The sequence below is a fragment of the Symphalangus syndactylus genome, chromosome 2, assembly GCF_028878055.3.
Source record: "Symphalangus syndactylus isolate Jambi chromosome 2, NHGRI_mSymSyn1-v2.1_pri, whole genome shotgun sequence".
Taxonomy (NCBI): Eukaryota; Metazoa; Chordata; class Mammalia; order Primates; family Hylobatidae; genus Symphalangus; species Symphalangus syndactylus.
Genome location: NC_072424.2, coordinates 45,533,073 through 45,546,197, shown reverse-complemented (window position 1 = coordinate 45,546,197; position 13,125 = coordinate 45,533,073). Strand labels below are relative to the sequence as shown.

At 43.9% G+C, this 13,125-nt stretch overlaps 1 pseudogene; it reads right to left on the bottom strand.

Moving 5' to 3' along the window:
• Positions 1 to 1,144: 1,144 nt before the first annotated feature.
• On the bottom strand, positions 1,145 to 12,874 carry LOC129462059 (60S ribosome subunit biogenesis protein NIP7 homolog; annotated as a pseudogene).
• Positions 12,875 to 13,125: the final 251 nt, after the last annotated feature.

Sequence of the window (13,125 nt, the reverse complement as noted above, 5' to 3'; positions counted from 1 at the left end):
AAAACAAAAAAACAAAAACAAAAAAACAAGGTAATGTAATCAAATGACACTCATAAGATCCCACACCTCGTAATAGAAATACATAATATATGTACTAGAAAAATAACTCTTACCATTTATTCAATACGTAACATTTCCCAGGCACTGTGCTAGATGCTTTGCAACTATGATTTCTAATTCTATTTTTTTTTTTTCGAGACGGAGTTTCATTCTTCTTGCCCAGGCTGGAGTGCAATGGCATGATCTCGGCTAACTGCAGCCTCCACCTCCCAAGTTCAAGTGATTCTCCTGGCTTGGACTCCTGAGTAGCTGGGATTACAGGCATGTGCCACCATGCCAAGCTAATGTTTTGTATTTTTAGTAGAGACAAGGTTTCACCACGTTGGCCAGGCTGATCTTGAACTCCTGACCTCAGGTGATCCACCCACCTTGGCCTCCCAAAGTGCTGGGATTACAGGCATGAGCCACCATGCCCGGCCTGATTTCTAATTCTAAAAACCATTCTTAGGTAAATGATTAAAGCTTTTAAAAGTTTTGTGGTTTTTTTAAACAGAAGAAGAAAATGATGCTTATTAAAGTTGAATGACTCATCCAAGGCCATATAGCTGGTGGGCAGCAGAACTGGGGTTTGAACCCAAGTTTTTCTTCCTCACCATACAGAATTTACTGTCTAGAAAAATAGCTGAATAAATTTCTCTTGTTATTTTAGCCAAATTTCATTTGTAAAATCCCAGAAGTGGCCTACTATTCTGATATGGCAATATCTATCTTTCGTCATGTGAATAAACAACAGAGAAAATCCATTGTGCTCTTATGAGTTTGGAAAACAAAGTGTTATCACAGATATTCTTGTCCTCAGTTGCAATGATTTTGAACCTGTTATTCAGAACAAGAAGCCCTCTGATTCAAGTACAAAACAGAACATTCTATTTAGTGCAGACACAAAGATCTGAAACTCCATTTTAAAGCCATTTCTGTACAGTAAGAATCCAGCCTGCATCTGTCAGTGGTAGGGAGAATAGTAAACAGAGGAGTCCCTGAAGAGGTCACAGTGTTGACAAAGTTCAACATGACAGTGGAGTCTACACAAACACAGGGAACAAAGCTTGGCCCTTCCACACAGCTGTGAGGCCTTGACTTCGTTTTAAGTCAACGTCATTTCATGTCTCACATATTCCTCAGTGTCTGCATGATGAAATACCACAATCACCAGGAGGTCCACTTTTCTGCAGTCTTGTGTAGATTTTCCTGCCACCCCAAAACCCAAGGTGTCTGCCATGGAGTACACCACCACTGCCTGGTACTGAGAAGTCTTTTCGGTGATTCAACCCAGACCATATTTCAACAGATGGTTCCCATACGGGAAGGACTGATCTGCTCCAGAAAGAAGCTCTAGGCTTTATCCGCACTTTATACTTGGCATAGGGTACAAGGTAATCCAGAGCTGTGATGTGCAACTGAAACCTGTGGGTCTTAGTGAATTTTCCAAAGCAGGTTCCCAGCAACACCAGCTTGTCCCTGGAGATACTGGCAGCCAACTTCAGAATCTTCTCACTCACATAGTGTAGGTGCCGTTGGGCCTGTCAAGCGGCAGCAGATTCTCCCTGATGTATTTCATGATCTTCTCAAACATTATATGGGCCTGCTCTTCAGCCAAGTCCACATTTTCCCACTAGAATGGAAGACCGGATCCTCATGCCCCATTGGCAGGGAAACCTGAACTTTTAACAAAACCTTTCATGTAATGCGTGTCTGTTCTAATTAAGTCTTTCAGCTTTTGTCTGCCTAATAAATTCTTCATTTTGCTTTTGTTTTTGAAAGATATTTTTTACCAAGTAGAGAATTTTAGATTAATAGTTTTTTTATTTCAGTATTTTAAAGATACTGCTCCACTGTCTTACTTTTTTGGATTGTTTCTAACAAGACATTTATTGCTGTCCTTACTTCTGTTTCTCTGTACATAATGTGGTTTTTATTTTTCCTCTGAATGCTTTTTAAGATTTTCTCTTTAACACTGGTTGGGAGCATTTTGATTATAATATACCTCCAAATTCCTTGTGCTTGGAGTTTGTTGAGCTCCTTGGATTTGTGGATTTATACTTTTCATCAAATTTTGTAAAATTTTTGCCAATAATTTTCTTTTTTTTTTTTTTTTTTGAGACGGAGTCTCGCTCTGTCGCCCAAGCTGGACTGCAGTGGTGCAGTCTCGGCTCACTGCAAGCTCCACCTCCTGGGTTCATGCCATTCTCCTGCCTCAGCCTCCCAAGTAGCTGGGACAACAGGCGCCTGCCACCACGCCCGGCTAATTTTCTGTATTTTTAGTAGAGACGGGGTTTCACCGTGTTAGCCAGAGTGGTCTTGATATCCTGACCTCGTGATCTGCCCGCCTTGGCCTCCCAAAGTGCTGGGATTGCAGGCATGAGCCACCGCACCCAGCCGTCAATAATTCTCTTCAATTATTTTTTCCTTTCTCTCTCTCCTCTCCTTTGGGGACTGCTTGAAGTCATCTCATGGCTCACTGATGCTGTTTGCATTTTTTAAAATTCTCTTTTCTTTGTTTCATTTTGGGTAGTTTTTATTGCTATCTATTCAAATTTACTATTTTCTTCTTCTGCATGTCTCATCCGCTATTAATCCCATCTACAGTATCTTTTTTTCCTTTTTGTTTTTCTTGAGATGGAGTCTTGCTCTGTCACCCAGGGTGTAGTGCAATGGCGTGATCTCAGCTCACTGCAACCTCCATCTTCCAGGTTCAAGCTATCCTTCCACCTCAGCCTCCTGAGCAGCTGGGAGTACAGGCAAGTGCCACCATGCCTGGCTAATTTTTGTTATTTTTAGTAGAGACAGAGTTTCACCATGTTGGCCAGGCTGGTCTCAAACTCCTGACTTCAAGTGATCCGCCTGCCTCAGCCTCCCAAAATGCTAGGATTATAGGCATGAGCTACTGCACCCAGGCCATACTGTTTTTCACCTCAGACATCGTAGTCTGCGTCTGTAGAAGTTCAGTTTGCATGTCTTCTCCCAGCCCTCTGGTATTATCTTCCTTGTCTCTGCTTAACTTTTTGAACACATGAAATATAGTTATAATAACTGTTTTAATGTCTATCTCTGCTAATTCGGACATCTATCTGCATTAGTTCTGGGTTGGTTTAAACTGGTAATTTTTCTCCTCATTTTGCATCATATTTTTTAGCTTCTTTATTGTACCTGGTAATTTTTAATTGGATGCCAGACATTCTGAGTTACATCTTGTTTTTTTTGTTTAATAAGATATTTTATATTCCTATAGTTATTATATTCCTCTTACTGTCTGGGTCTTTCCAGACTCTTAGCTGTGTCTCCTCGATTGAGGGGTCTGCTGGATTCTGCTTGAATTACTCCTCCATGTGCTGTGGCCTGGAAACTCTTTCAAGTCCGTAAGCTGGGGCGGTCATAGGCTTCCCGTCATTTGTTCCTTATCACGCAGGGATCACTGTCCTTTGTTGCCTGCTACCAAGTGTCCTGGAAACTACTGTTTCATATATTGTGTCCATTCTTTTTGGTTGTTTCAGGCATGGGGGTAAATCTGGTTTCCGTTGCTCTTTCTTTTTTTTTTTTTTTTGAGACGGAGTCTCGCTCTGTCTCCCAGGCTGGAGTGCAGTGGCGTGATCTCGGCTCACTGCAAGCTCCGCCTCCCGGGTTTTACACCATTCTCCTGCCTCCGTCTCCCGAGTAGCTGGGACTACAGGCATGCACCACTTACGCCCGGCTATTTTTTTTTTTGTATTTTTAGTAGAGATGGGGTTTCACCGTGTTAGCCAGGATGGTCTCGAACTCCTGACCTTGTGCTCCACCCGCCTCGGCCTCCCAAAGTGCTGGGATTACAGGCATGAGCCACCACACCCGGCCCGTTACTCTTTCTTGGTTGGAAGTAGAAATAAATCTCTTTTTATTGACGTGAAATTCAACTAGCGTAAAAGTAACCATTGAAAAATAAACGATTCAGGGACATTTAGTATATTCACAATGTGGTGCAACCACCACCTCTGTCTAGTCCCCATTTTCATCACGCCAGAAGGAAACCTATTACCCCTCCCTCAGTCCTTGGCCTGTGCCTTCTCTATGGATTTAAATATTCTGGATATTTCACGTAAATGGTATCCTACGATACGTGATTTTTTTGTGTGTCTGGCTTCTTTCACTTAGCATAATGTTTTCAATGCTCACCCATGTATGTATCAGTAGTCCATTCCTTTTTATTGCCAAATGATATTGCTTTCATTCTATGTTGGAGGGGCCAAGGGAAAACTCCTCCTTTGCCCTGTGAAATTTTGCTGAAAAATCAGCTGACAAAAGGCAAATTAATAAGAGAAAAGGCACACCGATTTATTAATGTGCACATGGGAGAAAACCACAAAGTAATTACCCCAACCCTTCAATAGGGTTCAGAAGCTTATACAACATCTTGAGGTTGCAGAAAGAATAAGGAAGGGCTTGGATAACGGCAAAACAGGTTATGGGAGGGGGAGAAGGGGAGGCGTGGCTAGCATACGTGGTCTTGTAAATGAAACTTCACAGGTAGCAGCCCTCAGAGAGAATAGATGGCAAATGTGTCTTCCAGACTTTTATTTTTTATTTATTTATTTATTTTTTTTTTTTTTCAATGGAGTTTCGCTCTTGTTGCCCAGGCTGTGGCACAATCCCGGCTCACTGCAACCTCCGCGTCCCAGGTTCCAGCGATTCTCCTGCCTCAGACTCCCGAGTAGCTGGGATTACAGGCATACACCACCATGCCCGGCTAGTTTTGTATTTTTAGTAGAGACGGGGTTTATCCATGTTGGTCAGGCTGGTCTCGAACTCCCGACCTCAGGTGATCCACCCACCTTAGCCTCCCAAAGTGCTGGGATTACAGGCATGAGCCAATGCGCCCGGCTCTTCCAGACTTTTAAAGGTGTCAGACTCTCAGTTAATCTTTCCTAGATTAGACAAAGGAAGGCCTCAGAAAAAGCCTGGCTGCATCTGTGCAGATTTTCTCTACAGATGCTAGTCTCTTCCACAAAAGGCAGCTTTGCAGGCCTACTTCTGTTTGCAGGCCCTCTGAACCGCTATCTCAAAATATGTCAGATTTTTGGTTTTGGGTGCACTATTTTGATTTCCTTTAATGTATATGCCACGATTTGTTGATTCATGTATCTGCTGGTGGACATTTGGGTTGTTTCCACCTTTTGGATATTGTGAATGCTGTGGCCATGAGCATGCGTGCCTATGTGTTTGTTTCAGTACCTGTTTTCAATTCTTTTGTGAATATAGCTGGGAGTGGGATTGCTGGGTCATATGATAATTCTATTCTTAACTTTTTGAAGAACTGCCAAATTGCTTTCCACAGTGGCTTAACCGTTGCACATTTTCATCCTCTTTTCTTAAAAAAATCAAATTTTGGGGGGTATGAATTTACATATCTTAAATCACACACATTTTAAGTATACAGCTCAATGAGTTTTGTCAGATGAACACATTTGTATAATCACCATCACAATCAAGAAAGTAAATTTCTATCACCTTAGAAAGTTTCCTCATATCTATCTGGAGTCAATTCCTCTTTTAGTCAACCACTGTTTTCGTTAACTGTAGATAAGCTTTGCTTGTTCCAGAACTTTGTATCAATGGAATCATGCAGCGTGTACTCTTTTGGATCTGAAGTCTTTTGTCCTGCCTAATGTTTTTATGAGATTTATCCATGCTGATAGGTGTAGTATAGTTTGTCCCTTTTGACTGCTGAGTAAAATTCTATTTTGTTGATATACCACGATTTGTTCGTCTGTTGAATGTATATTTGGGTTGTTTTCAGTTTGGGGCTATTACAAATAAAGCTACAAGCATTTTCAGTCTATGTGTGTCTTCATAATGAACCTTTATGTCTTGTAGATAACATATATTTGAGTTCTACTTTTTATCCACTTGGACTACAGGCATGCACCACCACGTCTGGCTAATTTTTTTTTGCATATTTTGGAGAAGGGGTTTCACCATGTTGCCCAGGCTGGTCTCAAACTCCTGGGCTCAAGTGATCCTCCCATCTTGGCCTCCCAAAGTGCTGGGATTACAGGTGTGAGCCACCATGCCGGGCCTCAATCTCTGCCTTTCAATTTGCGGTTTTTACATTGAAAGTAATTTTTGATATGGCTGTGTTTAAATCTATTAAACTGTTACAAAAGTAATTGCAGCAAAAACTGCAGTTACTTTTGCACCAACCCAATATTATTTTGCTACTTGTTTTCCATTTGTTTATTCAGTTTTTTTCTTCTTTGTTTCTCCTTGTCTGCCTTCTTTTGGGTTAACCATTTTTTTTTTTTTTTTTTTTTTTTTTTTTTTTTTTTTTTTTTTGAGATAGAGTCTCGCTCTGTCACCCAGGCAGGAGTGCAGTGGTGCAATCTTAGCTCACTGCAACCTCTGCCTTCCGGGTTCAAGTAATTCTCCTGCCTCAGCCTCCCAAATAGCTGGGACTACAGGCATATGCCACTATGCTCAGATAATTTTTGTTTTTTTTGGTAGAGACGAGGTTTGACCACATTGGCCAGGCTGGTCTCGAACACCTGACCTCAAGTGATCTACCTGCCTCGGCCTCCCAAAGTGCTGGGATTACAGGCGTGAGCCACCACGCCCAACCACCAAATATTTTTTGATATTCCATTTTATTTCCTCTATTTGCTTCTTTCTTTTTCTTTTTTTTTTTGAGATGGAGTCTCGCTTTGTGTGCAGTGCCATGATTTCAGCTTATTGCAACCTCCACCTCCCAGGATTAAGCATTTCTCATGCCTCAGCCTCCCCAGTAACAGTAGCTGGGACTACAGGCGTGTGCCACCATGCCCTGCTAAATTTTTTTTTGTATTTTTTGTAGAGATGGGGTTTCACCATGTTGGCCAGGCTAGTCTTGAACTCCTCACCACAAATGAACCGCCCTCTTCAGCCTCCCAAAGCGCTGGGATTATAGGCTTAAGGCACTGCACCAAGCCTATTTTCTCTATTTGTTTCTCTCTCTTTTGGAGATGGAGTCTCACTCTTGTTGCCCAGGCTGGAGTGCAATGGTGTGATCTTGGCTCACTGTAACCTCCACCTCCCAGTTTCAAGCAATTCTCCTGTCTCAGCCTCCTGAGTAGCTGGGATTACAGGAGCTCGCCACCATGCCCAGCTAATTTTCGTATTTTTAGTAGAGACAGGGTTTCACCATGTTGGCCAGGCTGGTCTCGAACTCCTGACCTCAGGTGATCCACCTGCCTCAGCTTCCCAAAGTGCTGGGATTACAGGCATCAGCCACCATGTCCGGCCTCCTCTATTTGTTTCTTAGCTATACATTAAAAAATATTTTAAGTGGTTTCTAGGGCTAATAGTATGCAACCCAATCTTATCTAGAACCGTTTAGAATGGATTTTACTACCTCACATTTCATAATCACACTTCATCCCTGACACTTCAAACTTCTGCCTTCCTAATTTACAAATGAAATCACCTTACAACAGCATAATTCTATTTGCACCCCCTTATCAGAGGGCTTTTATTATATATATATAAAAAACTTGATTAAGACATGTTCCCTTTCCTCGATGAGCCCAGAGTAGAGGGGAAAACAGATGTATAAAAGAAAGAATTGTACTGTGGGAAGGTAAAGGTAAACCCCAAAAAAGAGGCAGAAGTAGACTCAAGTGGGGAATTATCAAATCTCATCAAAGAGGTGGGGAATCCAGGAGGGCTTCGCAGAGAAGGTGCTGGAGATGGAGTTGTAAAAATAAGTATGGCTTACTGGGGCAAAAGGAGAAATGGTGCCATAGGCAGAAGGAACTAGAAAGCATCAATAGTTCAGTGTGTCTGGAGCAGGCAATAGGCAGTGTGAGAAGAGTAAATAGATGAGGCTGAAGTTCGGGGCATTATCTCTGGATCCTGGAAAGCCATGAGTGTCTTGTCAAGTTCTAACTTCAGTGCATGGGTAATAGGGAGTCGCTTAATAGGGAGCTTTAATACATTCAGATTTGTTTTAGGCAGTGATGGCTGGATTGAAGGGTCCAAGACAGGAGGGCAGAGAAAGGAATTTGTAGGAGAATTTGGTGTCCCTGTGAGAAACAAGGGCTGCTCTAATGCGCCTGGACAGAAGGGCTACAGAGGCAGGCATGATTAAAGAGCAGAACCATAGGAACTTAGAATCAACTGATACAAGAAATAAGCATGAAGGAGGTGGCTGGGATGACTAGAGGTGGAAGTAATCTTCACTAGGATGGAGATGGCAGACGATAGTCACTGTCAGGAGAGGGAGGAAGATGAAGAGTTCAAGATGGAATGTACTGAGTGTGGTGGTATCTGTGGAATCTGTTGGAAATGCTCAAAAGAGAGCTGCAAATATAATCTGGTGTTCAGGGCAGAGAAGAATGGAATTGGAGTAATCAATGGATGGTGTGGGGAGGTGCATGGCAATTATGATTATGGATGAAACTGACCAGGTGAAACTTGTAGAGTTGGAATAACAGGCAAGAGGAAGGCTTGGAAAGGGACTGAGGGGAAACCATCCAAGAAGATGGTGGCTTGCCAAGATGCCATGCTCCAAGGGAGCATTCCTTGTTTTATCCACTTCTCGAATAGTCCATCAGTCTTTCTGCTTCACCTAAGAGGACATTTCATGTTAATTGAGTATGTGGGTTTTTTTTTTTTACCCGTTATTAATGTACCGGCATCTGCTTCTCAAAGCCCAAAGGAGGGGTCACATGACCAACCCAATGGATCACCAATGGACCACAGTCCCTGCCACCATGCAAGGGAAAGAAGGATGAGGCACACATTTCTCACTTTCTATCCCCACTGAATCTTGTCTTCGTGCAGAGCCTCAACGAAGGTGAAAGAAGCCACCATTTATTGAGGACCTACTATATGCTAGACACTGTACAGATCATTTATTGACATTATTTGCCCTTCCAACCTCAACAGAGAAGTGTGAGAATGCGATTAGCTATTGGGGAAAAAAAAAAACAACTGAAAAGCTCAGAATTACGGAATGTATTTATGGACAGAAATTTTTGCTATATTAACCTATATTTTGCTATATTTTCCTTTCTAGTATTTCCCTCCTCCTCTTTCTCCCATTCAAACAGAGAGTTGCACTGTGCTCCTGAGCTCAAGGTAGATGTGAGACAGAATTTCCTGGTGTTTTGTTTCCAAAAGTATAAAAACATTAATAATAGTATTTGAGGAAGGCGAGGAGGGAAGGATTTTATTCACACTTAAAAAAAGGACTTTATTCACACTCAGGATGAGGAGGAGCGGCTAGGAATGAGTGAGGAGAGCAGAGAGCTCACTTTTGTCATCAGAGCTGCAAGGGAAGTGCATTCCAGCACGTGTCCAGGGAGGGAACAACAACAGCCAGGCAGAGTGTCTGTGTTCAAAGGTGGCACAGAAAGGGAATGAGAGCAGCATTGCACAGATGCTTTGCAGGCAAGAGCAAGCATCATCTTGGGGCTGATCTGTGTGAAGTCCTGGCTGAAAACGGAAGGACCCTTTTCCATTACCAAATGTACGCTCCATCTCTTCTCACCTCCCAACCTTGATGCAGGCCCTGGGAAGAGAAGGGGATCTGTGGTGCAGTAGTGATCTGGGTCTCCAAAAACCAAAACTGAACATTGCTGATTGGTAGTGCAGCTCCTACTGTGGTGGATTTCGGGACACCAACGTGAGCTCTCTGCAGAACTGGGAAGGGAGCATGCAATCTGCTCCTGTGAACCACACGAGCCAGCTCTGCCACACCACTGAAATCCTCCTGGAAACCCCGTGGAAAAGACTAGAATTATTATTTCTTATCAGCAAAATAGAAATGAAGTTGAAATTCAAAAAAAACCATACAAATCTATGTTTCTTGTCTACCTAATTTAGGGACAGAGGTGGTATGTTTCTTAATTATAAACACAAAGAAAGTGGCTGACCTGACACTTGAACCCATGGCTGCCTGAATCCAAAGCCTTGCCAGCTTTCTGACTGACTCTTCTTTGGGCTGAATTCCTGGGGAGTGCTTGGCTCACGCTACTGTCTGGATCTGTTCCCATTCCTCACTCTTGCCCTTCCAGGGTCCTAGGAGAAGAATATCTTTGGCTGTGAGAGTGCGGTGGCCAGGGGCATGCCTCTTTTTCAACCATCCTTCTTGCTCTAGTCCACATTTCCTAGGAAATCACTGGGTAAAGGGTTTATGTTTTACTTTTGGATTCTGGACATGACCTAATTGTGGACATTAGGTAAGTGAGAGCTGGATAGGGAGGTGAAGGGGAAGGAATCTGTTGATTATCATCTTGGCTCTGTGGCTCAGCTGTCCATGCCCTTAGAAGTCAGGAAGTGGCGCTCACCTCTCCCGCTCACTGTGGTGGGTAATTTAGTCACCAGAGAAAGGGCTAATATGTGGCATTCATGCCACCACTTCTCTTTTCTGGGCTTATGGCTGACATCATCAAGTTATCACAACATGAAGAGGCCCCATAAGCCTCAGTGCTGCACTCCAGGAAGCTACAACCAAACCCAGAGAAGGTGGCTGGGCCAGGTGGTCAGTCCAAGCATGCTTCTCAGCTCCAAACTCACCCTTCCATACCCGCTTGGTGATGTTGGGGCTGCGACTCTGCCCACCAGGGGGAGCTAGAGGAAAGCAACCAGGCAGGAGGGGGGGGAGAGGAGGGGGAGGGGGAGGGGGGAGGAGGGGGAGGGGGAGGGGGAGGAGGGGGAGGGGGGAGGAGGGGGAGGGGGAGGAAGAGGAGGAGGAGGAGGAAGAGGAGGAGCAGCATCCCTCCTTCCTATCTGCTTGTGGTTCCTGTGCACATCACCCAGGCAATGCTTGTCCTTCCAGACAACAGCAGTTTCTTCTTGTGGTAAAAGTTGAGCCAGTTTGTAGTTTTTCAAAAATTTGTGACGCCACCCTCCTTGTACCCCTCAAAGACAGTGGCACTGGCCTGCCAGCCTCTTCCTCAGAGATCTGAATTTTGCCTTTTCCAATCTTCCATGTTTCAATACTTCCCTCTGGGCTCTGGCTGTGTGGGTGGAGCTGCTTTCCATAGTTGCCATCTCCATGATACCCTAGAGTTCTGTTTATGCCGTTTTGGATACCTAGCTAACAATTCCTCATGTTCAGTGCTGACTATTAAAATCGCCGGTGTGATTTCTGTCCCCTGACTGGACCCTGACTACCATTGTGCAAACGAGAGAAAACCCATTTGCCATCCCTGGACCAGGCCATTATGGTGGTGTTCGCGGCAGACGCTTCTGCTACATAAAAGCCAAGACTCTTGTAGGGCCTGAAGACAGCACAAATCTAGCTCTACAAGCACAGCGAGGCAAGAGAATGCACAAAGGGCCCTGAACAATGTAGCCCTCTTGGTTCCACTCCTCTGGGAAAATTCTGTTTCGTATCACTCAGGATGGAGTGTCCAGGTGGCAGCCTGCCCTCAGACTGCACCAATTATATCCCAAGCTTCAGGGCTGGGATGGAGGGAACCTGAGAAATCGGCCTCCTTACCTTCGAAGATGAACCAAGGCCCAGAAAGGGGAGGGGCTTGACTCAGGTAACACAGCACGTGAGTGTCAGGGTAGGATCAGACCCCAGGTCTCCTGAACCACTGGGCCTTCCTGGGTCATGGACTGTTTCTCAACTCTCCCGACTTATGAAACATGCTACAGATGGCTGTTGTTATGCCAAATGGTTTCTCTACTACATCCAATAAAATAAAGACATTTCTTTTCCAGAAATGCTTAAAAATATTTAAAACAATTCTTTTGTTGTTGTTTGTTTTGTTTTGTGAGATGGGGGTCTCGCTGTGTTGCTCAGGCTGATCTCAAACTCCTGGGCTCAAGCCATCCTCCCGCCTTGGCCTCCTAAAGTGTTGAGATTACAGGCATGTGCCATTGTATCCTGCAACACAGTTGTTCTTCATGTTTCAAAATACCTAATCACTAAGTGTAAAGGACTTCCAATTCTAAATTTAAAATATGAAATAAATATACTAATGTCATATAGAAGAGCACGCATATACCTAGGTGTAACTAGCAGTAAGATTGTGGATCAGTTTCTTAACCTCTGTTTCCTGCAAAATGGCAGTTATAATATTTCCCTCTCCAGATAAATATTGGGGTAAAGTGTTCTCTTAATAGATGGTAGCTGTTGTTGATGAATGACTAATATTTGTCTCAAATATGATATATACACTTCTTTTTCCCATTGGTCTTTTTGGCTCTGAAACAAAATTTTTTCCCCCAGTAGCACTAATCCTGGTGTAAAGCCCAAGCTCATTAAATGTTAGAGATTATTAAGTGGTCAGTATCAGCATGTCACGTTTTCCTTTAATTCCCACCCAAACAGTGGGTTGAGGCTATTTCTTTGTGGGAATTGAGGACTCTTCTCCCATCACCTCTTTCCAACCCTGGAAGAGGTCTCTTCTGTAACTGAGCAAGGCCTGATGACCCACTGATGGGGTCACCGAGTATGGGGCCCTCTGGGCTTGGCCTCCAGGAGAAAAGACCCCCTAAGGCTGTCACCCAGCCCCACTGATTCACACCCAATGATTTACTGAGCACTGGGGCTGCTGACACCTTTTATGCCTCTTCTTCTAGGCCAAAGAGACAAAGCTAGGGAAGACGTGGCGGGGAACCCATCCCTGGGTCACCTCTGCAGAACTCTCCCATCATTGATGGTGTCCCTTTGCCCTGGAAAACAAAACCTAGGCCCCTTGACTTTGGGTTACCAGCACTTTGGCACCACCTTTGAAGCAATGATCTGAATTTATGACACAGGCATGAAAGCCTGTTTAAGGCTCTGCCCTCTTCCCCGGCCGCTGAACTTCATGTGGTCCAGAGTAAATCACCGTAATAGCCATTGGGCCGGCATTGTTGCGGGATGTTTTATATCCGCGCTGTCAGTTATTTGGGGTGGTTAAACTGAATTGCTGAGTCTCAAGTTACAGTTGTTGCTTTCTCTTGCCTTGTGCATAATTATGGAGAGACACAACAGCCAAAGGTAGGTTCAACAACTAGATTCATAAAGGAGAGAGGGGAGAAAAGCAACCTGCTTTCTAACCCACGAAGGGCTTTCTTTTCTCCCTTTCTCCTGGGATAATGACGCCACTTTCTCCTGGGAGA